This window comes from Balaenoptera borealis (assembly GCF_965194805.1).
Source record: "Balaenoptera borealis genome assembly, chromosome: 4".
Lineage (NCBI taxonomy): Eukaryota > Metazoa > Chordata > Mammalia > Artiodactyla > Balaenopteridae > Balaenoptera > Balaenoptera borealis.
Genome location: NC_138861.1, coordinates 109347782 through 109374846, shown reverse-complemented (window position 1 = coordinate 109374846; position 27065 = coordinate 109347782). Strand labels below are relative to the sequence as shown.

Sequence of the window (27065 nt, the reverse complement as noted above, 5' to 3'; positions counted from 1 at the left end):
TTTTGCTGGCTCTTCACCATGATGAAAAGTGTCCCACTAGTAAGGGAACTTCGGAGGGGATGAAAAATTTCAGTGCCTTGTTTTGGGTGGCGAATACATTGGCAAAACTGGCAAAACTGCACTATTGGCCATCTCACTTCTTCAACACTTCACCCTTTCTAGTCCAGATCCTTAAAAAAAAAAAAAAAAAAAAAAAAGAAAGAAAGGGCTTCCCTTGTGGCGCACTGGTTGAGAATCTGCCTGCCAATGCAGGGGACACAGGTTCGAGCCCTGGTCTGGGAAGATCCCACATGCCGTGGAGCAACTAGGCCCGTGAGCCACAACTACTGAGCCTGTGCGTCTGGAGCCTGTGCTCTGCAACAAGAGAGGCCGCGATAGTGAGAGGCCCACGCACTGCGATGAAGAGTGGGCCCCGCTTGCCGCAACTAGAGAAAGCCCTCGCACAGAAACGAAGACCCAACACAGCCAAAAATAAAGAAGTAAATTAATTAAAAAAAAAAAAAAACAACACAATGATTTAAAAAAAAAAACAACAGATTGAGGATACATACTGTAAAGTGCAAGTGCTCAATCTTTGGCGCCTCTTTTGGGGTGATCACCAGGGTGACCAGTTGTCATACTTTGCCTGGAACTGAGGGGTTTCCTGGGATGTGGAACTGTCAATGTTAGAACTGGGAAAGCCTCAGGCAAACCAGGATGGTTGGTCACACAATTCTGTCTTCGGTCGTTATTGATTAATTTTGCCTGGTTTCTAACTTCATTCAATGGAGTCAGACATATGTACTTGTTTGCATCTGGCTTCCTTCATGCGACACTGTATCTGTGTGAGTTCACTCTTATTATGGCAGGTAGCAGTTCTTTTTAAAATTTTTATTGCTGATTAGTGTCCATGGTATGAATATATTGCAATTTGTCCATTTTCCTGTTGAAAGGCATTTGGGTTCAGATACTTTCCGATGAGAATAATAAACACACTGCCTAGCCCGCTTTTATTGTGAGTTTCCTCTAATTTATAGGAATTAGGAGGAAGGATAAATTATATGCACATCTATAATCAGATAGGGGTTGGTGATTATTCCATTTCCTCAACACAATTTCAGGGACTGTGCCAGGCACTAGGTAAAGAGATTAATTATTTGATTTTCATGACGACCCTACCTCGTACCATAATAAAGCCCCATTTAACAGCTGAGAAAATTGAGGTACTGAGTGGTTAAATAACCAGTATGTGCCAGAGTTAGAATTTGAACCCAAGCCATCTGGCCCCTGTGCCTGATTTCTCAACACTTCGCTCAACGTTTCTTGCAGAAATGAGCAAAACCTTACTAGGATTCAGCTTTAGGTCTCCCTGAATATAATATTGCAATCTGCATGGTCTCCATAAATTTGGAAAATTGATGCTTTCCTGCCTACCCCAGGATTATAACTGATTGTAGACTCTAAAGTGATGGATACTCATAAGGAATTGAAAAATTTCTTCCAATGGTACAATGGTCCAGCCATTCTGAAACCGTGCAACTCAGATTGGGACTTGCACTCACATTCTTTTAACTGAGATCACACACCTGGTCTCAGGACTTTATGAAGCTCAGGTTCTTGATGTCTCATCGCAGAAAGAATTCAGTGAGAGATAAAGTGATAGGTGAGAAGTGGATTTATTTAGAGAGAAACACACTCCACAGAATGTGGGTCATCTTAGAAGGCGAGAGGCCTTGGGAGAAACACGCTCCACAGACAGAAAGTGGGCCACCTCAGAAGGCGAGAGCAGCCTCAGGGTATGGGGTTGTCAGTTTTTATAGGGGTGGGTAATTTCATAGGCTAATGAGTGGGAGGAGTATTCCAGCTGTTTTGGGGAAGGGATTGGGATTTCCAGGAATTGGGCCACTGCCCACTTTTGACCTTTATGGTAGGCCTTGGAACTGTCGTGGTGCCAGAGGGTGTGTCATTTACCTTGCTGATGTGTTATAGTGAGTGTATACTGAGGCTCAAGGTCTAGTGGAAGTGGACTCATCCTCCATCTTGGACCTATTTGTTTGTTTGTTTGTTTTAATTGGGGTATAGTTGTTTTACAATGTTGTGTTAGTTTCTACTGTACAGCAAAGGGAAGTTGAGTTCCCTGTGCTATACAGCAGGTTCTCATTAGTTATCTATTTTATACATATTATTTAGTGCATATATGTCAATCCTAATCTCCCAATTCATCCCACGCCTCCCTTTACCCCCCTTGGTGTCCATACGTTTGTTCTCTACATCTGTGTCTCTATTTCTGCCTTGCAAACTGGTTCATCTGTACCATTTTCTAGATCATCTTGGACCTATTTGCTTCTAATCAGTTTATGTTGTGTCCTTGGGCTACGTCATTCTTTTAAAGGTTGTGCCCTGCCCCCTTTCCTCCTGTTTCAATTTTACACTTTTAAACTAAAGATCTGCCTCACTTTTTCCCCTGTTTTTATGGCTCTCTGATGTTCCCTGAAGTTCTCTGTACTTGAAACATTATGACTGTCCTAGAGTTAAGGCGTTATGGAGTGTGTTCTGTGTTTCAAACAGTGGGATGCTCTGAAGGGCAAGACAATTACAGGAAATGGAGATCTCGATTTTCTTAGCAGAATGAAAACTACTGTTTCCTTCATCGTGCTCCTCAGAACCCTGGTAGCCCACAGACAGGAGGAAGTTTTGTCCCCAGGTCACTGGTGCCTGGGAGTCTGGAGAGAAAGGAGGTGTGAGTATTTTGTGGAATGGAGTTAATCAGCACCATCTTTAACTGAGTTGTTTTCCACCTAAGCCAAATGCTAAAGGTGAACTGAGCAGATAATAGGAATAATAGCTTTATTTCAAGGGTGAGTCATTTCTAGCCTGAGGCACTAGAGCCAGATTTCAGTTTGACTGCGTCACATTCTGGTTTAGCATAGAGATTAATTTCTGTCCTGGTGGGCTTGCGTGCTGAAATGGTTCTGTGAGATGTTTAGAGGTTTAATAATTAAAGCAGATGATGATCTGTGAATAATCAAAGTTTCAAAGGACTGTGACTTTTAAAAATGTATTTATTTATTTTTTGGCTGCACCGTGCAGCAACCAGGGATTGAACCCACACCCCCTGCACTCGGAGCACAGAGTCTTTTTTTTTTTTTTAATTTTATTTATTCATTTATTTATTTATTTATTTATGGCTGTGTTGGGTCTTCGTTTCTGTGCGAGGGCTTTCTCTAGTTGTGGCAAGCGGGGGCCACTCTTCATCGCGGTGCACGGGCCTCTCACTGTCGCGGCCTCTTTTGTTGCGGGGCACAGGCTCCAGACGCGCAGGCTCAGTAATTGTGGCTCACGGGCCTAGCTGCTCCGTGGCATGTGGGATCTTCCCAGACCAGGGCTCGAACCTGTGTCCCCTGCATTGGCAGGCAGATTCTCAACCACTGCGCCACCAGGGAAGCCCAGAGCACAGAGTCTTAACCACTGGACCACCAGAGAAGTCCCAGGACTGTGACTGTTAAACAAAGGCCTGATGAACAGTAGGCTGTGACTTAAAAAATCAACGTTCATCTCAAAAATCTTCTGAGTTCATACCTGCTTTGTCTGTTTCCCTCTCTTCTTAGCTTTCTCTTTCTTCTGTGTCTGACTCCTCTATACTTCCTATTCCCTTCAATTTCTTCCACACTTCTCTGGCTCTTTCCTATAATCACAAATTGGCAACATTGTATAACAAAAGCATTGAACCCAAGATATTGAGGGCAACCTTTGTGTTTTGTAGTTGAGGACACTGGAGCATAGGCTAGGGAAGGGATTAGAAGTAGAGTCAGAATGGAAACTTGACTTTTGTGATTCACTGATCAATATTCTTATTCAGTATTTGCCAAAAGTATTTAAAATATTGATTATTTTATCTCACGATAAAATAGTATATGGCCCTTGCAAAATATGTTTTAAACTACAGAAAACTGTAAAGAAAAAAATGAAGATCAGCTACTATCCCTTCACCCAGAGATAACCATCGGTAACAATTTGGGTATATTTCCTTCCAGTCTTTTTCCACTCAAATCAACAGAAAGTACATATATTTTAAAGAAATAGGATACTGTTATAGAGGCACATTGGACTCCTGACTTTTATGCTTAACCTCTTGTTAGCATTGTCTCATGGCATTAGATATTCTTGAAAATATCACTTTTTTCAAAATTGAAGTATAGTTAACTTATGGTGTTGCATTAGTTTCTGGTGTACAGCAAAATCATTCAGTAATACACACACACACACACACATATACACACACATGTATATAATATGAAAAAGAATATATGTATTTGTATACATATTATTTTTCATATTCTTTTCCTTTGTAGTTTATTATAAGATATTGAATATAGTTCTCTTTGCTCTAGTAGGACCTTGTTGTTTATCTATTTTATATATAGTAGTTTGTATCTGCTAATCCCAAACTCCTAATTTATCCCTCCCCTTCCCCCTTTCCCCTTTGGTAACTGTAAATTTCTTTTCTTTTTTTTTTTTTTGGCCACGCTAGGAGGTGTGAGGGACTTTAGTTCCCCAACCAGGGATTGAACCCATGCCCTCAGCAGTGAAAGCTCGGAGTCCTAACCACTGGAGTGCCTGGGAAACCCTGTAAGTTTGTTTCCTATGTCTGTGAGTCTCTGTTTTGTAAATAAGTTCATTTGTATCATATTTTAGATTCCACTTATAAGTGATATCATATGATATTTGTCTTTCTCTGACTTACTTCACTTAGTATGATAATCTCTAGGTCCATCCATGTTGCTGCAAATGGCATTATTTCATTCTTTTTTATGGTTGAGTACTATTCTATTGTACATATGTACCACATCTTTATCCATTCATCTGTCCATGGACATTTAGGTTGCTTCCATGTCTTGGCTATTGCTGCTATGAACATGGGGTGCATGTATCTTTTCGAATTATAGTTTTCTCCAGATATATACCCAGAAGTGGGATTGCTGAATCATATGGTAATTTTATTTTTAGTTTTTTAAGGAACCTCCATACTGTTCTCCATAGTGGCTATACCAATTTACCAATTCCCACCAACAGTGTAGGAAAGTTCCCTTTTCTCCACACCCTCTCCAACATTTATCATTTGTGGACTTTTTAGTGATGGCCATTCTGACCAGTATGAAGTGATGCCTCATAGTAGTTTTGATTTGTATTGAAAATATGACTTCTAATGAGAGCATGCTACTCCAATCTGTGCTGTACCATAGTTTGTATAACCATATGTGGAACTTATTGAATGAAATTCCCTGTTTTTGATTTAAAAGCAGACGAGTGAGACATTTTATAGGTCCCAAAAGGGAGGGGCGAGATCAACAATCCTAAATGAGTTGATTTTTGTTCAAAGCTCTCAATTGATTTCTCCCTCTGTGGGTCAGAGACTCTCACAAGGGAGAAAAAGATGGTTCTGTACCTTGATCGTGTTGATTTAATTACCATCTTTGTCTAGAGACTTCCTTCACTCTCTTGTTCCCACACCAACGGAGAATCCATTTCATTCTGTGCCTTTTTCCCTTGCTACCAATGTCATAATAAAATACAGTTGCTAGCTCCTGTTGCCTGCCTTATGTGGAGCACCCCCACTTGTCCTCCCCATGCTGGCTTTGCTCAAAATCCTTCCAAAGCAGAAAAATTACCTGCTGGGCACTTGCCAAGCATTGCCAGAAAGGGCAAAGAAAAGCTTGTTCATTGCTTGAGGATGGCATTTTACAGTTTACCAATCCTTACCTGCCCTGGGAAAGGTAGAGAGAGAATGTCTCAGAGGTCAAGGGAGACTCACTCACAATGTTGGGATCACAACCAGTTTTTGGAATTGTTTTCCATTGCAAAGATGATAGTATATATAGCACAGGCTTTGATGGCAAACAGACCTCTGCTTGAATCACACCTTTGCTCTAACTTGTGGGACACTGAAATTCATGGAAATTACTTGTGCCTCAGTTTTCTCATCTACAACTAAGGAATAATCATAGGTCCTGACTCATAGGCTTGGGCAAGGATGAAAAAAGACATCATGCAACTGAAGAGTTCAGCACAGTGTCTGGAATGTCAAGGGGGTAACAAATGGTGGCAAAGACCATCACTTACCCTGCCCGCCTGGCTCGGTTTTTTCCATATGCAAGGTCAACGTTTATCTTCTCAATGAATAATAGAAAATGAAAATTAAAGTGATAGCCCCGAGATGATCTCTTGCATACATACATAAAATAAAGCATACTTTGGTTTAAATTGCAGAATGAGAGCCTCATTATTAGAACTTGATGAGGAGCTGGAGATCAAGTTTGAGAACATCTTACTAAAGGTATTTTGAGCAAGGCACTTAAGTTTTTCTTTCCTAGATGCTTATACGCCTATGAAGCTCTACAGTTTCTGACTTTGAGGCCTGCGTCCTGCACACTGACCTTCCTGTTTCTGAGCCCGTTTCTGGGAAGCTGCCTGACCAAGCTTCCTGTTTCCATGCGAGCTGACCGGCTGCCCTTTGGCTTTGGAACCTGGTTGGAACTGTCACATCCACTTAAGAGGATCGATGTGACCTTCATCCCACACCTGAGAGTGTTCTCTGTGAGCCAAATATGGAGGTCCCCGGTGCAGAAAATATGTTCTGTGCTGTGGAGAACAATTTAGAGTAATATCTGTTCATAAACACAGCCATTTCCTCTGAAAGTCATGCATTAGCATGCTGGCCGGCCGCTCTGCTGCTCTTTCAGGCTGAATGGCAGCGAGGCGTGAATCACCTTCCAGGAGCACCTTGTGGCAATTTGCTAATTATTTTTATGATGCTAGGTCAGCAGTAAAGGTGGACTTCCTGCTCTGCTCTTTCTCCACACCTGTAAGACAGGACAGACCATTTTTCAAACGAGTTGAAGCGCCCAGCCTGCCAGGCTTGGGAGGCCCTGAACACTGGCCCAGTTGCTTCTTGTTCCTTTCTCTTTGCATTTTCTTGTCCCATGTCTGGGTTTTCATCCTCCATGGAGTTGGAAGGTGTTTTCTGGTTTCCTAGGGCTGTCGTAACAAAGCACCACAAACTAGATGGCTTAAAACAACAGAAATTTATTGCATCACAGTTCTGGAGGCTGGAAGTTCAAGATTAAGGTGTCAGCAGGGCTGTGCTCTCTCTGAAGTCTGCAGGGGACACCCTGTTCCAGGCCTCTCTCTCAGCTTCTGTGGTTGCTGGCAATCCTTGACCTTCACTGGCTTGTGGATGCACTGCTCCAACCTCTGCCTCCGTTGTCACATGGTGTTTTCTTTGTGTGTGTGTGTCTCCTCTTCTTATTAGGGCACAGTTTCCAAATAAGGTCACAATGTAAGGTACTGGGGGTAGGATTCCAACATATTATTTTGGGGTGGCCACAATTAAAATTATAACAGAAGGTAACAAAGGGTGCTTCATTTATGAAAGCTTGGGGCCTTATTTCTAACTATTTAATCAAGGAAATAAGTAGTTCTGGTTAGGAGCTGCTTTAAGTGTTTACCTTGCAGGTGGGAAGAGGGGGCCCAGCTCCAAGCTTATATTAGTTGTGTGCGTACATGTGTTTACAAGCACATCCTCTGTGAGCAACTTTTGTTTGGCTGAACACAACTCTCTGAGTATCCTAACAGGATTATAGTGTTCCAACGAATAAAGAAATAGAGGCTTCCCACTTCCTAATGGGGTCACAAGACTCCTAGGCTACGGGTTCCCTTGTTCTGGTGGCACCTCTTCCATGACAAAATCCTGCTTCCAGCCTGAAGGGAAACATTTACAGGGTCATGGTAAAATTACCACAGAAAAGTTAAAACTCTAAAGTTAGTCATTTCAGAAAAGTCTTTTAACTAAACAGGGCAGCTTTGAAATTTAATGGAAACCTTGCAAGCTGTAATATAATGTGAAACACCTTTTTCCTTTTAGTAATTTCATGAAAAGTCGGGCATTTCTGTGGTGACTTTCATCTGAAGTGCCTCAAATGCTATGCTGCTTTTATAAATTATGCTGTCTCTGGGGCTTCCGTATCCTGCCCATATTTCTTCCCAATTTCTGAATCTTATGAAGGTTCAGCCCCCTCTGGGGTCCAGGTTGAAGGGCTCTGTGCAGTACGGAATCTAGTTAAATGAGGTGTTCGAGGATTTTGAGAATTTCTCCTTCCTAATTTATATCACAAGGAAATATTTAGCACAGTGGAAAGAAATGTGGATTTGAAAGTAGCTGTGTGAATCTGGGCCTGAGTTTCCTCGACTGGAAAATGAAGCATTTGGACTTGTGACTTCTCTGAGGTAGTCTTCCGAGTCTAAACTTCCAGGAGTCTATGGTTTGTGATGACTTTTCTAAATTGCTTCAAAAGGTTGATCAGGAAGTTAACCATGCTTTTAGGGAGCCGTCTGTGAGTTGGCATTCTGCTCAGCTCTGCTGACAAAAATCTTCTGTTGCGTGAAGGATTTTCCTAGTAGCTGGCGTCCATTTTCTTCAGGCTTGTCAATGTCCGTAGCACAGCAGTGACCTTGCAAAAGGAAACAGCCACTTTGCATTCTTTCTGCCGGCATTCTTGCTCCCTAAAGGCTGTCCCAGAGATTATTGATGAGGGCTATGGCCCAATGTGATCCCTAATATCTGGATAGCTCTTTATACTTTTCACAATGAATTCATGAACATTCATTTATTTAATCCCCACAATAGTCTGGAGGCAAGACTGGCATTATTATTAATAACGTAGACTGGCATTATTATTCTCATTTGAGGAATGAGGGGTCCAAGGAACATTGAGCCGACATCACTTTAACAAGGTCACAGAAGAAATGAGTGGCAGAGGGAGGACTGGAATACAAATTTTCTGGCTTTTAGTTCAAGTTTTCTTTCACTCCATTGCATTTGAACTGAACTGTCCAGGTGGGGAAGAGAAAGACCTTAACACCTACACCTACTATGTGCTGGAAACTACGTTAGAGTGAACTCAAACCACCATCTATGTAATTTCAAAGACTAAATTCTTTCCATTACCTAATATTTCTTCCTTGACGACTGGAAACAAAATTTAAGTACCAAGTGCCATTATATGAAGTAGATCAAATTAGTTTGGTTTTATAAGCAGCTTGAACTCTCCTGATTGTGATGGGCTAGTGTGCTTAGGGATGCAAATAGCCCTGGGCTGGGTTCAGTTTCCTTGCTTTCCTCCAGGGAGATTCTATGGGAGATGAGTAGGGAGTGAGGGAAGCTGTACAGGTAACGTGTTATTTCTATGTGGGAGATCACACTAGAAGGTGTGAGAAGCCAGGAATGTCACTGCCCTCTCTCCTAAATGGCTGGTGTCATGTTCAGAGGTACAGTCTTCCCTTGGTATCTGGGGGATTGGTTCCAGGACCCCCTACAGATATCAAAACCAGCCGCTGCTCAAGTCCCTTATAAAAAAATTCCACTTGCATATAACCTATGTAATCCTCCTGAGATATTTGAATCTCCATATCTCACCACACTTAAAATCAGCCCTTCCTTTGGTCTGACTGCTTAGCAGCTTGGAACAAGAACTTTATGGTTCAAGCTAGTTTAAATTGGTTTTCTGCCATTTTTAAAAAATTAATTAATTAATTAATTTATTTTTGGCTGTGTTGGGTCTTCGTTTCTGTGCGAGGGCTTTCTCCAGTTGCGGCAAGCGGGGGCCACTCTTCATCACGGTGCGCGGGCCTCTCACTATTGCGGCCTCTCTTGTTGCGGAGCACAGGCTCCAGACGCTCAGGCTCAGTAATTGTGGCTCATGGGCCTAGTTGCTCCTCGGCATGTGGGATCTTCCCAGACCAGGGCTCGAACCTGTGTCCCCTGCATTGGCAGGCAGATTCTCAACCACTGTGCCACCAGGGAAGCCCGGTTTTCTGTCATTTTTAACTGACAAAAATTCCTAACGAGTACTTGGAATGGCCAGAGGAGCTGAGAATTGGGTGTCTAAGGCATCATGTAGTGTAGGGGTCTCTGTGGAATGCAGTGAAGGTACATGACTAGCTTTGCCTAACCCAGAATGGGGGAAGATGCCCTCCTTACACCAGACTAGCATTGCTGTTTTCTGGAGGGAGATGCAGTCGAGGATCAGGACCTCCCCGCCGTCCACGCCCAGACCAGCTGTTCTCATAAATGCGTGTCTGTATTCCTAGGCAGGCACTTCCATTCCAAGGCACTTTTGTCCACTTTGACTCAGTACCTTTCTATCTCTACCCCCACCCCCCGTCCCTCTGGCCCACATGTCCATAGAGACGTAGGAGCCTTTTATTCAGGGCATCATTTCCATCTGTGCTGCATCCACCGGCCCTCGCCTGGTACCATTCTGTGGGGAAAAAATGGAGCACTGGGGAGCCAGCTTTTCTTTTTCGCCTCTTGCTTGCATTGTTGCAGTGAGTGAATAAAGGTTTGATTGCTGCTTTCAGTTTGGCTCCTAGTCCTAATTGACCACCTGGACACCTGGAAGCACAAAGCTTTAAATTCGTTCCTCTGGATTCTTCTAAACATTATTATGCATAATTATCCAGACTGGCCAGGAACATAGAAGCATGATGAGGCTGGATCTCAAACTTCAATGCAGAATTTTCAACCCCAGCTGTCCATTTTAAAATACTGATGCTCAGGTCCTCTCCGAAACTGGTTATATCAGACTGTTTGTAAATGGAGCCAAAGCATGGTATTTTTAAAGCTCCAGGTGATTCTAATGTTAGCCAAGTTTATGAACACTGCTTTTATGGACATCCAAATCATTAATTGGGGAAATTAATAGCATAGGTTCATGAGCTCTCCTTAACCTACTGGAAGAGAATCATATAGGGGTGGATACTGGGAATGTGAGTCTAGGTGGTTTTGATGCAGGTGGTAACTACTTTGGGAATGGTTGAAAAATATTGGCCCAGCAGATGAGTGCATGTGTATGTGTGTATGTATATTTACGCTTGTGTGTGTGTGTGCGTGTGTCTGTGTGTATGTATGTATATGTACTTGCTTGTTGGAAGGAAGTGAGCAGGAAAAAAGAAAACAAAGAACCAAGAATCCAAAGAATAGCCTCAAAAGAACTGTATATTCATCCACCAATCCATCTATCCAGGTTGAGTGGCAATGTAGTGCAACAGTTAAGAGCATAGGATCTTATCAAAAACACCTGAATCCTGGCTATGCCAATCATTAGTTCTGTTTCCTTGGGCAAATTATGTAACCTCTCACAGCCTCAGTTTCTTCATCTAAAAAATGGAAACACAAATACTATCTTCTTGCAGTTTGTCATCACATTTAAATAAATAGTATTTGTAAAGTATTTACCATGGTGCCTAGAACTGCCCTGTCTGATATGGTAGTCACTATCCAAGTGTGGCTACTGAGCTCCTAAATGTGGGTAGTCTGAATTGAGATGTTCTGTAGATAGAAAACACACATTGGATTTTGAAGACTTAGAATGAAAAAAAAAAAAGAGAATTAAAAATTCTTATTAAGAATTTTAAAATACTGAAATTATAATATTTTGGATATGTTGGGTTGAAATGATAATATTTTAGACATATCGGGTTAAAAAAATATATTATTGAAATAGTTTTACCCATTTCTTTTTACATTTTAAAATGTAGCTACCAAAATATTTAAAAATAACATGTATGGCCTACATTATATTTCTGTTTAACAGTGTTGGCCTAGAACACAGTAAACTCTCAGTGAATGTTAAGTGTGTAATTGTTATTGGTATTGTTTTATTTATTTAATTCAAAAGCAGCTAGTGAACACTTTCTGTGAGAGATACGAACATCAATCATTGATCAGATGGAGTGCATAGCGTCTAGTTAAGGCAAACAAAGTAATCAGGAGTGTGTGGGACTTGATTCCTCCTAGGACTCTGGGGTGTGTGTGATACAGTCCAATCAAAGCAAGATGAGATGCAGAATCATTCCTGGGACCTCACAAATTGTGGTGATTGCCTCAGACACCCCAAAGTATATACACTGTTTAATGACAAGAAAGTGTCTCAGAGAGGACGCTAGAATTGAAGAACTTCATAGCCCTGTCAAACTATTTGAAGAAACTTGATTTTAATACACATCATGTAGCCCATCATTCCTCTCCCTTTCCTCACATTACAAAGAAAGGAATCAATGCTTATTGGGGTAATGGTATTAATAGTATTCCTCCTTGCCCCAATTCATATCTACCTGGAACCTTAGAATATGGCTTTATTTGGAAATAGGGTCTTTGCAGATGTAATAAGTTAACATGAGGTCACATTGGATTAGCATGGGCTCTAATACAGTGACAGGTGTCCTTGCAAGAAGAGAAAACAGAGACATAGGCAAACACAGGGAGAATGCAAGTGAAGATGTGGGCAGAGATTGGAGACATGCAGCTGCAAGCCAAGGAAGGCCAAAGCTTACTGACAACCAACAGAAGCTGGAAGAAGCAAGGAAGGATTCTCCCCTAGAGCATTTGGAAGTAGCATGGCCCTGCTCACACCTTGATTTCAGACTTCTGGCCTCTAGAGCTGTGAGAGAATAAACTTCTGTTGTTATAAGCCACCTGTTTGTGGTAATTTGTTATGACTGCTCTAAGAAGCTAATACACTGAATATTACTTGAGCCAGGCTTGGTCTTCTTAACACTTTGTAAGACATAATAGCATTTTTTGGAGGACTCACTCCTGGGTGCTGGGAGAAGCTGATTCGGGGTGTATCATGCTGACAGTCTGAGCAAAAGTAGAGACTGGTGCTGGGAGAGACAAAGGTATATCAAAACAATGTAGGGAGTTTCCAGAATGAGGAGGAAGGGGCAAGCTAAATGTCAAAGCCAGAAAACAGTGCCAAGGATCAATATAAAGTGAAGAGAAATGGATCAAAAACTGATTAAACAGTGGCAAGCAGAGAGTAAGATGGGTCAGGATAGAGAACTTAGGAAAAAGGCTGACATCACTTACATCAGTAAGGGGGCAGAGCCCTATTTCTGTGTTGGGCCAAGTGTGTGGCAGGGCTATGGTCTTTAAGACAGAAACTTGAAGTCAGCATTCCTTCCACTGAGATATTGGCTACATCTGGACACATGGGGATGTGACAGGAGTTATGTAAAACTGCAGAACAAGCATGGGGCATCTCTTTCTATAACTGTAATATAAAAGCAAACATGTGTTTAGGAGTATAACGTAAAATTTCTATGAATGTATAACCTAAAATATGAGACTTGGAAGCTTTTTTTGTGTGTATGGTAATAACTTCAGGCTATCTTTCGAGCTCCCCAGCTATACACAACCACTTCTGAGTGCTGCTATAAGCACCTCCACAGCTGGAAAGTTGAGATAGATATATATTCCTTTCAGTAATGTTACCCAAAAACTGGGTTCACTTCTTGGTTGGTGTCAAACCAATAGACACAACCAAGCCAAAGATAGGGAGAAGGAAAGACTTATTATTAGTTGGCAGCAAGTAAGGAGAACATCGGGGAATCTTTCCCAAAGCAGTGCCTCCTCAGCAGCAAAATTGGGGAAGTTTTTTTTTTTTTAATTAATTAATTAATTAATTTTTGGCTGCTTTGGGTCTTCATTGCTGCATGCGGACTTTCTCTAGTTGCGGCAAACGGGGGCTACTCTTTGGTGCTGTGTGCGGGCTTATCGCGGTGGCTTCTCTTGTTGTGGAGCACGGGCTCTAGGCGTGCAGGCTTCAGTTGTTGTGGCACACGGGCTTAGTTGCTCCGTGGCATGTGGGATCTTCCCGGACCACGGCTTGAACCAGTGTCCCCTGCATTGGCAGGCTGATTCTTAACTGCTGCGCTACCAGGGAAGCCCAAAATTGGGGAAGTTTTAAGCTAAGGGTACATGCGTATTCATGAAGAGGCTTGAGCAGAGGAGAATTCAGCATAAAACTGGGGCAGAGATGGAGAGAGTTCAAGCTTTAGTTGATTAAAGTCTGGAGGGTCGACATCACCATGTCCTCCACCTGGCTGGGGTCCTTAGTTCCTGCAGAACTCAGAGATGTATTATTATGTGTATCCCTTGAAGAGGAACTAGGACTCTGTTTTTATCACTGCATTCTTATTTATTTTTAACATCTTTATTGGAGTACAACTGCTTTACAATGGTGTGTTAGTTTGACTGCCTTTTCTCTGTTCCTGCATTCCTTTGTTCCCTTAAGATCATTGATTACGGAGACCTGTTCAAGGGCAAGCATTGTGGCCAGACTTAGATCACAAAATGGTTTAGGACAAAATGGGTTCTTTTATGTCAAGAAAGCTATTCCTCGTTCTCTTTCTCTGGGGACACCCTAACCTATCTTCTTATATCAGGTCTTCATATTATAGGCACACATTAAACATTTGTTAACTCTTTTATAATAACCAAAGTTGAAAAAAAAACAGTGATGCATTTTTTTGCACTAATTTTGAACTGTGCTTTGGTGCATGCTTTTATAAACAAACGAGAAAAGCATATATAAGGAGGGTAGTTTTAGGAGGGGTACGGAGGTGTACATAGTAAGGAATGCTTGAGGTTTCTCAAACTTGCAAACACACTGGGCACATCAAAGCAAAAAGTAGTTAAACCAAGTGTTAATCCACAATTTTTATCTTTATCTGCACAAGTCTTTCTAACTAAGAAATACTTGGGATTGAAACGACCTGAAAGTACAAGGGCTATCTTTTGTTGAGCCCTCCTGCTGCAAGTCAGGAGCCTATCTATATATTTTTTCTGCTACAAACTCATGTTCATATTACTCTTCTTTTAGTTGATTATGTAAAGGTGTGTGCAGTTTTAGTTTCTGGACCATCAAGGGGAAATGGCATTTTTTGAGGCCAATTTTCTGTGCAGAACCAGAGCTATTGCTTGTTCTTGATACGCCAACGAGAAGGTGAGGAACTCTGTGGAGAAACCTGGGAGTCATCCTAGATTCTTTCCTCTTCCTTATAACATCTCATCAATTACCAAGTCCTGGAATCTAATTCGGCAGAGCTCTCAAATCCATTCACTTCTCTCCAAGCTAAGAGTGGAGTCTAATCCTCATGGGAATTGGGATAGGGATGGGGGGAAGTTAAAGATTCCAGAATTACCGTATAAAGTGAACATCAGTTACAGTTAAAGTCAACTTGGGAGAAAAAAATAGGGAAGGAACCCTTCAATTATGCTTAAATCATCTGACCTGGGCCCATTATAACTCAAAACCATAGAACAAACTATTATTTCTCTTGCTTTTCCAACTGGGCCATCTTTATCTGGACCAAAGTCTGTTTTTGACAGGAGGGAAGAATGACAAGGTAAATAAGGAAATCTCTCTTTTTAAAGTTTCACTTTCTTTCTGCTAAACACGACTGTAAGTGAAAGGATGTGATCGTCCCCCCTTACATTGGCAGAACTCTCATCAGTCTTCTTGGCAGGCCTTGCTAACCCAGTCCACCTAGATAAGGGCATTAGCCAAATAGGATTATACTGGCTGACTTTAGTTCTGCCACAAAGTGTTATTTGGGCCTGTGATATAAAAAAAAATCCAATGTTAGTCCCAACTGGCCAGAATCACACAAACCAGAATGTGGGTTTTTTGAGGTGAAGCTGAATGGGATTATCGATAAAACACACCTTAGCCTCCTTTGCTTGCTCCCAAGGGCTAAGTCTGGATTTTCCCTCCTCTTTCCTTCAAAGAGTGGTTAACTGTGGGAATTTTTCCTGCTGATCTCATTTCTACCGCCTGGGACGGGTTTAAGTGAAAGTCAGTGGGCCCAGTGTTCCAGACAGGCCTCCTGGACAGAACCTGTTAAAGTACGGCTGCAGCCACAGAAGGAGTTCAAGGTGCAGTGGCTGGAGCATCTTCGGGGTGGACAGACCTGAATTCACATCCTGGTCTTGCTACAGAGCTGGACATCGCTGGGATAGTTACCAAACTCTTCTGCCCCTTGTTCTTCTCATCTGTGAAATGCGGATGTTCATAAGGTTGTTGGGAGGATTACATAGGCAGCTCCTGAAGGGTTAAAAAGGGAGCTTCTTCCTCTTCTCTGGTCAGTTACAGTGGGAGGATGTTCCTGGAGGTTTCTAGAGGAGAGTGGAGTCACCCTGTGTATTACACCCATAGAAGTCACATGAGGGCAGAAAGGACTTTGAAAGTGGCTTTACTTGTGCACTCTTTAATTAAAAGATCATTTTCCTGCCTTTTCTCATACACCGTCGCCCTCAGCTAATTGTGCAGCTTTATAGGCTGTTAGACTCTGGGCTCAATTCATAGTGGAAAGTCACTATCAGTGACCACAAAGTTATACATGGATATCTGCCTTGCTCTCCTGCCTGGGATAGAGAAAGGATATTTATTTTTCTAACTCCTGATTGAAATAGCATTTTTCAAGCACTTTCTAGCTTGTGGTCACCTGTAATAACAGCAGGATAAACTGAAGAGGGAAACCTGTCTTCTTTCTCCTTCTAAGGTAGCCACCCTTTACTATAACCATTCATCCCACATTAGAAGTTCTAGCTCTCTCCGGGGGCAAATAGTTTTACCTTGGAAGCCAACCTGGTCCGCTGGATGTGGGTGCCTATGATGATTTGAGAAGGTGCCTGAGCTCACCTCTGCACTCCGCAGACAGAGCCATGATTCAGGGATGATATCTTCTGTGGGCCTGGAGGGAGGAGTTGTGTCACATGTTTCCCATATCTTATCCACCCTGTAGCTTTTATCACGGTGCCTAGTTCCTCTCTCCACCTTTTGCCTTCTTATAGGATATTGACAGAGCATGGGAAGGAAATGCAGGAAATGGTGCCATATGATAACCATTCTCATCTTTGCATACTGTCAGCATTTTGTTCATATTTTAACTAGTGCCCTCACTTAATGTGTAGTCATGATTTGTCTTTTGTCATTGTGTATGTCTCCTTTCATTTCCACTCTGCAAATGTCTTGAGGTTAGGGATCATTATTCCTCATTCTTATACTATCCTCCACCTCGTGTCTCCCAATCCAGAACCTGGTACAATGCCTGACACATAATAGTCATTGTTTTATTGCCCAGTGCAACTTTTAAATTCTATTCTCTTAAATCATCCACACTGCCAACAAAAATATCTTTCTAAAATATAAATATAATCTTGTCCCATTTCTACTTAAAACCCTCAATGACTCCCAGGTGGTTAAAGGATGAAGTTCAAGTTCTAAATCCTTTATTTTGGAAAAACAAATTTTTCAAGACATTTTTCTCACCTAGTTTGCTGACTCACCAGCCACTGCTGTCTCATAAACATCATCTGACTTTGTACTTTTCAGCCTTTACATCTGTAGGTTATTGAGTCCAGAATGCCTGCTCTCCATTGCCCACCCAGTGGACTGCTCTTCTTCCTTTAGAATTCCATGTCTTAAAGGGAGGTGATATAGTATAGTGGTTAAAAATGTAGGTTAGGCATTGGGCTGCTTGGGTTCAAATCCTGACTCTAGTTGTGTGACCTTGTGCAAGTTACTTAAGTTTTCCCAGTGTGAGTTTTCTTATCTGTAAAATGTGGGAGTAGTAATGTGTTTGGCGGGAGAAATCAATGAGCTAATCTATATGAAGTATTTTGCATCCTACCTGGCACATTGTGACTATTCAGTTAAATTGATCTACTTTCTTAACTGGGATTCAGAACCAAGCTCACAGTCTATTGAGGGAAACAGACAAGATTGCAATATAGTGTAATAAGGATTGTATTCATGGTGTGAAGCGGATGCAAAGACAGGAATTCTGTGCACGAGAAAAGGGAAAGTGGATACTTCTGAGAGGAGGGGGTGTCTGAGGAAATACTTCTGAGAGGAGGGGATGCTTGAGCTGGGTTCCAAAGGGTGGGTGAGAAGTGTGGCACAGTGATGGGGATGCAGTGATGTGTGGAACTGGGGCTCATGGACATTATCTGGCCACATGCAGGTATGTCAGGGTGAGAATCAACTACCCAAAAGTGAGTGTCCTGGACATGAGTGTTTTTGGTTGCTTTTGTATGCAGTAGACCAGCTGCACTCCAGGTACCTTGCCCCTTTCTCACATGCAGAAGAAACTTGGGAGGAAGATGGATCAGGCAGCAAAAGCTTTCTTCCTGGTGGAAGAGCAGATAAGCCAGAGTGTGGAAGCATCCCAGGGAAGCCTCTCAATCTCTCTCCTACTCTTGATAAATAGAATAAACAGCTTTTGATAAGCAGCCTTTATCCCCTTCTTCATGGAGAGAGGGGTGGATGGCCCTCCATGAGGGAAGGGCAGACATGTCACCTTTAACATCCCAAGGTAGACCAGTAGCCTGAGGGCTGTGATGACAGCTCAAGTTCCATAGCTGCCTTTGGCATGCATGAAGCAAAACCAACTCTTCATCCCTCTTTCCCTGTCTAAGAGCATCCTCTATGGTTAGTCAAAATCATTTCCTCCACTCAATGAAAAAAGAGGAAAAGCATTTTTTGTTGTACGTAGAAGAGTCCAAAAGGAGCAGTCCTCATGGGATTTTTTTCACTAAGGCTCATTTTAATTACATAGGCGTTTGATAGACAGCAGAGTGTATGTGGGGTGAAGTGGAGAGAGAAAGAAGAGGGCATGGCATGAAGAAAAGTGTGGCACTATGATATGTTAAAGCTTAGAAGAGACTATATAAATTATTTTTTTCTATAAAATTGTAATTGGACATAAATATCACTTTGTAAAATTCAGGGAAAAAGATCAAGTCTAACATGTGAAAAGGCAATGTGACTATGATAGAAGATGTTAGTCTGTGAAGCTTAATTTCAACTGAAAGAAATGTAAGAGAAAATAATAAGAAATGTACGCATTAGTAATTGCCCTGTGGCTGATTGGAACGCTGAGTAAAAGATGGATAGAGGGATAAGTATCCCATAATATGGATATTTAAATGAATTTGTTGAAAAGCATACATTCCTTTTACATTCCTTGGATAGGCTTTTTAAGGATTTTTTTCTTTAGCAGTTGGATTCAAAAGAGAGGCAACATATGAAAATGTTATTAACTATGTGGTTAGGATTCTTGGGATCTGTGTGCAAACATTTGATAGGTGCTGGGTAATCCCTCAAAAGTAGAAGTTGCCATTATCACTAGCTGTTATGTGGGTGTCTGAGATGAGGTGATTGTCAATCCTTTGGAGAAAGAAATAAGAGTTTATGAAATATATCTTTGCTGCATGGAGCACATATACACACATATATATATGTGTATATATACACATATATATATGTTGTTTTGATTAAACATTAACATTGTATCTTTCATAAGAATGAGTAGATGATATGTTTGTAGAGATACTTATCGAGAGTCTATGAATAGGTTTTATGGAGTTTAAGAACATTCTAAAATTTTGTTGAAAGTGTATGTGTGTGTTCATGTGTGTGCCCACATGTGTGTGTCTGTGATCTGTCTCATTCTGCAAATGGACATGAATATTAGACTGCTTTGCTTTCTATTTAATACCTAAGTTACCTGTGAAATTTTATAGTCCTCTTTCATTAAAGAATTGAGGTCTAAAATTTAAGTGACTTAACATTATTATTATGCCTGAGGCTTGAAACCAGCTTTTCTGACCTCGAATTTTTTGGGGTTTCTTCTAAGTTATGCTGATCCTGTTTGGGAACTTAAGCATTCAACATGGCACAGGTAAATTCAGTTGGTTCTGGAGAATATTAACCCTTTCTGAATTCCCTTTTTGTTATAATCAAGAGCTTGAAAGAAGAAGACATTCTCTCCTAAGTGTCACCTACTGGAATTCTTAATAATGGCCAATGTCTCTCTTTTTTTCCCCATTCTAGATGCCCACATGGAAATTTAAAAATCAGTCTGTAGTCCATATTATGTCTCCAGATTGAGACATCATATCATGAGGGCAGAGTAACTAGGTCTTTAGCTGTGTGCTTTTGTTTTCATTAGACACTTCAATGTCATGGGAATATAGCCAAAACTTAGTCTTGTTTTGTTCTGTGATCAGGCTGAGGATCAATGCTTCTTGTACATGATGTTTATCTGTCAAGGCCCGTGACTGCTGGTTACTTGATTCCTTGTTATGAGTTTGAATTTCTAACCAATTTTCTCAGCTTTGCTCACCTTGCTCAGCCATGAGAATTACTTTCCAATGCTAGTCAACATTCTACCATTTAAAATTAGTTTGGATTTCTTGGTTCTCTTTTTTTCACCTAAAACATTACCTTTCTATTATTTAAAAATAACTTGATAAATGAACAGGATGAAACATTTAAACAGTGCAAATGGTACAGAATGCTAAAAGTTACAATGAGACGTTTTCAAATTTGAGAAGTGCAGTTCCCCCCACCCCCCATCCTGCACTGAAGAGAGGTCAGCACTAATATTGATTTTGTATTTATCCAGAAACTTCTTGTGTGAATTCATACAAAAACACATACATACAACTTGAAACAAACTTGAGGCAGAATGGTTCTGTACTTTTTTTTTTTTTCAGTTAAAACTGTATTTTGGAGCTATCAGCACAATGATCTAACTTACATTTTTAAAGGGAGAGCTGGCTGGTATTCTATCATATTAGTGTGGCATACTTTAATTAGCCTCACAGATTTAGTTGTTTTACTCTTTTTCTTCCTTAGCCAATGCAAACCATGCTACAGTGAATGTCCTTCTACATACATTTTCACCCACAGAGGCATGGATATCAGTAAGATATCTATCTGTAGGTTATATTTCCAGAAGTGGAGTCGCTGGGTCAAAGTATCTGTACACATTGCTTCATTTCACAATACTTATTTCTATGTTTACCCAATAGTATAATTAACTGTTTAAAATTTTTTTAGACATAGCTATGAGTATACATATTTTGTTAAGGTTAAAAGCAGAAACAAAACAAAAAAAACCCAAAACAATTAAAATACCCTAGTCATTAAATTGACTTCTTTTAAATACCACATGAAGAAAATTTTCTTTCAGCTCTGAAACTCTTCCAGGATTTTTTGTTGCATCCGGATTGTTATTGTCTGCTCTAATCTGAATTTGACTGATAAGAGTGTAAGAATCAGATTGCTTTTTGGAAATTTCTGTCCCCTTTGAGTACTCTGTGCCCATGGGATGCCTTAAATTTTCTCTTGGTTGATTTCTTGGTCCATACTTGGCCTTCCTACCTTGCAGCCACTTAGATTTTCTCTTTATATATAGACATGTAGCATCTTGTTTTATAGGACAAACCCATTATTTGATCAACACTTTGAAAAGCTACAGTAACTTCATGTCCTCCTCAGTTACATGTAGCATCCCATGTTCTTATATATGAAGTTGAGGATCTACCCTGGGTCCCGAGATTTGTCTTAATCCTGGCAAATCCAATATTACAGAGTAGGTGACAATATCAACAAAATCTCCTTTATCTGTCTTTATATTTCACCCACACCCACCCGGATCCCATACCCTCTGATCCAGTCCTGTACATACTCACCCAGAAGCTGCCCGTACATGTTGACCAGGTCCTGCAGCTCCTTCAGAGTATAATCTCTTTCCTCCCTCAGCAGGCTAAGCACTTTCCTGGCTGAATGATATTGTGATTTGACCTTAGTTATTGGTCTGGTGGCTGGGTGGGGAGATGGAGGCACACCTGGGATTGGGGAGTGGGCTCAAGTTATCTTGCAATGCAGAGACCTCTGCATCATATTTAAGCAAGGGGAGGAGAACTAGGATTTAACATGGAGGAATGGGCCACTTCTCCAAGTCCACAGGTGTCAGGAGAACATGCAGATTGAAGATTTCTGAGGGCATTGACACCAAGGTCTCCGTCCTGCACATTGGAGTCCCACTCCTTTCTAATCAGAGCTCTGACATAGCAGAGGAGACGTGCGAGGGTTGAGAATTCAAACTTCTCTGAGCTCCATTTCCCCTCTACTTACATCCTGGGTCTGATCCTTAGTTTTTTCTGTCCTTTGGCTGCAGAAGATGAAGAATCTGTATGCTGCCAAGGAGGATCGCTGGGTTTTGCACATTGCCTTAAATTTGTTTTTGTTTGTTTGTTTTTGTTCTTGTTTTGATAGGTAAGAAGTGGATTTATTTAGAGAGAAATACATGCCACAGACAGAGTGTGGGCCATCTCAAAAGGCGAGAGGCCCCAAAATGTGGTGTGGTTAGTTTTTGTGGGCTGGGTAATTCCATAGGCTAATGAGTGGAAGGATTATTCCAACTATTTGGGGAAGGGGCAGAGATTTCCAGGAATTGGGTCACTGCCCACTCTTTAGCCTTTTATGGTTAGCCTCAGGACTATCATGGCACCTGTGGGTGTGTCATTTAGATGGTAATGTATTACAGTGTGCATATAATGAGGCTCAAGGTCCACTGGAAGTCGAATCTTCTGTCATCTTGGACCTAGTTGGTTCTAACCAGTTTTTGTCATGTCTTATGGCTATATCATTCTTTTAAAGGTTGTGCTCTGCCTCCTTCCCTCGTGCTTCATTCCCCCACAGAGATTTTACTCCCATATTCTTATGGGAAGCAGAGGGGAGATGGTCCACCTTCTGTAACTACTTCAAGGCTGGGTAGGGGCATTGACCCTGCCTGTCAGGAAGTAAAAATCGCTCCATTCCTGATCTAGGGGCCCCAGGGGCAGGATCACTCCTTGTTTTAAGTCAGTATGGGCTGGAATCCTCACATAGTCATCATCTTGATGTGGAACTCCCTAAATTTGTGATTGAGCATCTTCAACCCTTCTCTAATGCATCCCCCAGCAAAAGTCATCCACTTCCACAGTCCTTGTAATTATTGCTTTTCCCAAACATTTGCAACACTTGACATATTGCCCCTGCTAGTTCCACCAATATTCACCAATATTCTGTCTCTGTTCTCTACAGGTGAAAATTGTAACAACTGTCTAGGGCTATTAGTATTTCATCTACCACTTGCGATGGAGCCCTCATCACCTCACCAGCAGGCAGGTGATCCAGCTCCAAAGTCCCACTTTAAAATCTGTTCCTTAGACCACTCCTAGCACTGTCCTAGTTTGTGTTCCCTGGGAAACATCCTGAGATAAAGATTTATGTATAGGGAGTACTTTTACAACAACAACGGAGAGGGAGTGAGGTCAGAGGGGAAAGATAGTGCATTTGCAGTAGAGATCTCAGATGATTTCATAGGGAGTTTTGGAGCTGGGATGGCCCTTCAGAATTGTTACAAATCTAGGTGGCAGCTGGGTCTGTATCCTCCATATCTCCTAGTCACTGGATGTGGGCTATCCCTGAGGAAGAATTGTAACATGGCATGAGGCAGCTCATCTATGCCAAAGGTCATGGGAAAGAACTCAGCTGTGAACCATCAGCAGCTAGTACTCCCAATAGTTGGAGAGTTGTATCAGATGAGATGCTACATAGAAGAGTGTTTATGGCAAATGCTAACAGCTATAAAAGGGGAAATCAACAGTAACACAATAATAGTAGGGGACTTTAACACCCCATTTTCACCAATGGACAGATCATCTAAAATGAAAATAAATAAGGAAACACAGGCTTTAAATGACACATTAAACAAGATGGACTTAATTGATATTTATAGGACATTCCATCAAAAACAACAGAATACACTTTCTAAAGTGTTCATGGAACATTCTCCAGGATAGATCATATGTTGGGTCACAAATCAAGCCTTGGTAAATTCAAGAAAGTTGAAATCGTATCAAGTATCATTTCTGACCACAATGCTATGAGACTAGATATCAATTACAGGAAAAAATCTGTAAAAAATACAAATACATGGAGACTAAACAATACACTACTAAGTAACCAAGAGATCACTGAAGAAATCAAAGAAGAAGTCAAAACATACCTAGAAACAAATGGCAATGAAAACACAGCAACCCAAAACCTATGGGATGCAACAAAAGCAGTTCTAAGAAGGAAGTTTATAGCAATACAATCCTACCTCAAGAAACAAGAAACATCTCAAATAAACAACCTAACCTTACACCTAAAGCAATTAGAGAAAGAAGAACAAAAAACCCCAAAAGTTAGCAGAAAGAAAGAAATCATAAAGATCAGATCAGAAATAAATGAAAAAGAAATGAAGGAAACCATAACAAAGATCAATAAAACTAAAAGCTGGTTCTTTGAAAAGATAAACAAAATTGATAAACCATTAGCCAGACTCATCAAGAAAAAAAGGGAGAATTCAAATCAACAGAATTTGAAATGAAAAAAAAAAAAACAGAATTAGAAATGAAAAAGGAGAAGTAACAACTGACACTGAAGAAATACAAAGGATCATGAGAGATTACAACAAGCAACTATATGCCAATAAAATGGACAAGCTGGAAGAAATGGACAAATTCTTAGAAAACCACAGTCTTCCAAAACTGAAGCAGGAAGAAATAGAAAATATGAACAGACTAATCACAAGCACTGAAATCGAACCTGTGATTAAAAATGTTCCAACAAACAAAAGCTCAGGACCAGATGGCTTCACAGGTGAATTCTATCAAACATTTAGAGAAGAGCTAACACCTAACCTTCTCAAACTCTTCCAAAGTATAGCAGATGGAGGAATACTCCCAAACTCATTCTACAAGGCCACCATCACCCTGATACCAAAACCAGACAAATATCTCACAAAAAAAGAAAACTACAGACCAATATCACTGATGAACATAGATGCAAAAATCCTCAACAAAATGCTAGCGAACAGAACACAACAGCACATTAAAAGGATCATTCACCATGATCAAGTGAGGTTTATCCCAGGAATGAAAGGATGCTTCAATATGCAAATCAATCAATGTGATAAACCATATTAACAAACTGAAGTGTAAAAACCATATGATAATCTCAATGGATGCAGAAAAATCTTTCAACAAAATTCAACATCCATTTATGATAAAAAATCTCCAGAAAGTGGGCATAGGGAACCTAACTCAACATAATAAAGGCCTCATATGACAAACCCACAGCCAGCATCATTCTCAAAGCTGAAAAACTGAAACCATTTCCTCTAAGATCAGGAACAAGATAAGGTTGTCCACTCTCACCACTATTATTCAACATAGTTTTGGAAGTTTTAACCACAGCAATCAGAGAGGAAAAAGCAATAAAAGAAATCCAAATCAGAAAATAAGTAAAACTCTCACTGTTTGCAGATGACCTGATACTATACATAGAGAATCCAAACGATGCTACCAGAAAACTACTAGAATTAATCAATGAATTTGGTAAATTATCAGGATACAAAATTAATGCACAGAAATCTTTTGCATTCCTATACACTAATGATGAAAAATCTGAAAGAGAAAGTAAGAAACACTCCCATTTGCCATTGCAACAAAAAGAGTAAAATACCTAGGAATAAACTTACCTAAGGAGACAAAAGACCTGTATGCAGAAAATTATAAGACACTGATGAAAGAAATTAAAGATGATACAAACAGATAGAGAGATATACCATGTTCTTGGATTGGAAGATTCAACATTGTGAAAATGACTATACTATCAAAAGCAATCTACAGATTCAATGCAATCCCTATCAAACTACCAATGGCATTTTTCACAGACCTAGAGCAAAAAATCTCACAATTTGTATGGAAACACAAAAGACCCGAGTAGCCAAAGCAATATTGAGAAAGAAAAACGGAGCTGAAGGGATCAGGCTCCCTGACTTCAAACTATACTACAAAGCTACAGTAATCAAGACAGTTTGGTACTGGCACCAAAACAGAAATATAGATCAATGGAACAGGATAGAAAGCCCAGAGATAAACCCGTGCACCTATGGTCACCTTATCTTGGATAAAGGAGGCAAGAATATACAGTGGAGAAAAGACAGCCTTTTCAGTAAGTGGTGCAGGGAGAACTGGACAGCTACATGTAAAAGAATGAAATTAGAACACTCCCTAACACCATACACAAAAATAAACTCAAAATGGATTAAAGACCTAAATGTAAGGCCAGACACTATTAAACTCTTAGAGGAAAAGATAGGCAGAACACTCTATGACATAAATCACAGAAAGATCCTTTTTGACCCACCTCCTAGAGAAATGGAAATAAAAACAAAAATAAACAACTGAGACCTAATGAAACTTAAAAGCTTTTGCACAGCAAAGGAAACCATAAACAAGATGAAAAGAAAATGCTCAGAATGGGAGAAAATATTTGCAAATGAAGCAACTGACAAAGGATTAATCTGCAAAATATGCAAGCAGCTCATGCAGCTCAATATCAAAAAAACAACCCAATCCAAAAATGGACAGAAGACCTAAATAGACATTTCTCCAAAGAAGATATACAGATTGCCAACAAACACATGAAAGGATGCTCAACATCATTAAACATTAGAGAAATGCAAATCAAAACTACAATGAGGTATCACCTCACACCAGTCAGAATGGCCATCATCAAAAAATCTACAAACAATAAATGCTGGAGAGAGTGAGGAGAAAAGGGAACCCTTTTGCAATGTTGGTGGGAATGTAAATTGATATAGGCAATATGGAGAAGAGTATGGAGGTTTGTTTAAAAACTAAAAATAGAACTACCCTATGACCCAGCAATCCCACTACTGGGCATATACCCTGAGAAAACCATAATTCAAAAAGCTACTTGTACCACAGTGTTCATTGCAGCATTATTACAACAGCCAGGGCATGGAAGCAACCTAAGTGTCCATCGACAGATGAATGGATAAAGAAGATGTGGCACGTATATACAATGGCATATTACTCAGCCATAAAAAGAAACAAAGTTGAGTTATTTGTAGTGAGGTGGATGGACTTGGAGTCTGTCATACAGAGTGAAGTAAGTCAGAAAGAGAAAAACAAATGCCGTATGCTAACACATATATATGGAATCTAAAAAAAAAAAAAAAAAAGGTTCTGATGACCCTAGGGGCAGGACAGGAATAAAGACGCAGAGGTAGAGAATGGACTTGAGGACACGGGGAGGGGGAAGGGTAAGCTGGGACGAAGTGAGAGGGTAGCATTCATATACATACACTACCAAATGTAAAATAGCTAGCTAAGTGGGAAGCAGCTGCATAGCACAGGGAGATCAACTTGGTGCTTTGTGACCACTTAGAGGGGTGGGATAGGGATGGGGGGAGGGAGGCACAAGAGGGAGGAGATATGGTGATATATGTATACATATAGCTGATTCAGTTTGTTGTACAGCAGAGGCTAAAAC

General features: G+C 40.7%; 2 long non-coding RNA genes across 2 annotated transcripts in view; both read left to right on the top strand.

Moving 5' to 3' along the window:
• LOC309627522 overlaps positions 1 to 17646 on the top strand; it is a 67383-nt gene extending 49737 nt beyond the window's left edge. Inside the window, exon 6 of the long non-coding RNA XR_014243786.1 lies at positions 4511 to 17646. This is a non-coding gene — a long non-coding RNA (uncharacterized lncRNA). The remainder of the gene's footprint in view (positions 1 to 4510) is intronic.
• LOC309627530 overlaps positions 1 to 27065 on the top strand; it is a 439048-nt gene that overhangs the window by 362202 nt on the left and 49781 nt on the right. The gene's annotated exons all lie outside the window — the stretch shown is intronic.